The sequence below is a fragment of the Schistocerca gregaria genome, chromosome 5, assembly GCF_023897955.1.
Source record: "Schistocerca gregaria isolate iqSchGreg1 chromosome 5, iqSchGreg1.2, whole genome shotgun sequence".
Lineage (NCBI taxonomy): Eukaryota > Metazoa > Arthropoda > Insecta > Orthoptera > Acrididae > Schistocerca > Schistocerca gregaria.
The window spans coordinates 406,190,145-406,191,849 of record NC_064924.1 but is presented as its reverse complement, the minus strand read 5'-3'; positions in this window follow the sequence as shown (position 1 = coordinate 406,191,849).

The following is a 1,705-nucleotide window of genomic DNA, read 5'->3' as shown; positions in this document are numbered from 1 at the left end:
CTAAAGTCGAAAAAAATACTGAGCAGATGAAAAATCCAAATGATCTTATGGCATTGTTGACCGGAATGTCCCACTCGGGTTCGGCCGCCAAGAGCAAGTCTTATTTCATTCGGCGCCACATTGGGCGACTTGCGGCCGATGACGAGGACAACACAACAGCCAGTTTACGGGCCAAGAAACTCTCCGACCCGGCCGGTAATCGAACCCAGGGCCAGTGCATGGCAGGCAAGCACGTTACCACCTAGCGAAGCAGGCGGACACTAAGCGGATGACATTTTACCATGCTCAATTACGATCCTCGGAAGAACCATTCACGAAAGAAAAGTTTCCCCTGGATACGACACAGACTAAAAATTCGCAGACTTCAAGAACAATTTCATAACGACAATGATAAATAAGCCAGATGCTGACTGGTTTAGTACCATAAGACATGATTGCAATATACATACATCAAAATAAGTTTTGCATCAGCCCAGTTCCCACAAATCCTGCAGATAGATGTTGACTGTGGATATTGTATCAAAGTCACAGTCCCTTTGACTGTTCAGAGATGGCACTAAACCCACCCAAAGATATAAACAACCATGCATGAGCAGCGCCTATTAGACAGAGAGGGTCCGAGAGCCGATCATTTCCAGTCATTCCACCAGAAAGGAGGTACATGGCTGGTGTTGTCTGTCGTTCAACCATGCCAAGAGGGTAAATCCCGCGGTTAGATCGCGTCCGCATTGTTACTTTGTGCCAGGAAGGGCTCCCAACAAGGGAAGAGTCCAGGCGTCTCGGAGTGATCCAAAGCGATGTTGCTCGGACATGGGGGAGATACAGAGAGACAGCAGCTGTCGATGACATGGCTAGTTCAGACCGTCCAAGGGCTGCTACTGCAGAGGATGACCGCTACCTACGGATCATGGCACGGAGTAAACCTGACAGCAACTCCACCATGTTCAATATTGCTTTTCGTGCAGGCACAGATGTCGTGTTACTACTCGAACTGTGTGCGCAATAGGCTGCATAATACGCAACTTCACTCCCGACGTCTATGGCGAGATCCATCGTTGCAACCACGACACCATGCAGCGCGGTGCAGATGGGCCCAACAACATGCCGAATGTACCGCTTCCGATTGGCATCACGTCCTCTTCACCGATGAGTGTCGCATATGCCTTAAACCAGACAGTCGTCGGAGACGTGTTTGGAGGCAACCCGGTCAGGCTGAACGCCTTAGACACACTGTCCGGCGAGTGCAGCAAGGTGGAGGTTCCCTTTTGTTTTGGGGTGGCATTATGTGAGGCCGACGTACGCCGCTGGTGGCCGTGGAAAGTGGAGTAACGGCTGTACGATACGTAAATGCCATCCTCCGACGGATAGCGCAACCATATCGGCAGCATATTGCCGAGGCATTCGTCTTCATGGACGACAATTCGCGCCCCCATGGTGCACATCTTGTGAATGACTTCCCTCAGAATAACGACATTGCTCTACTCGAGTGGCCAGCATGTTCTCCAGACATGAACGCTATCGAACATGCCTAGGATAGATTGAAAAGGGCTGTTTATGGACGACGTGATCCACCAACCACTCTGAGGGATCTATGCCGAATCGCCGTTGAGGAGTGGGACAATCTAGACCAACAGGGGATTGAGAAACTTGTGAATAGTATACAGGCATGCATCAGTGCAAGAGCACATGCTACTGGGTATTAGAG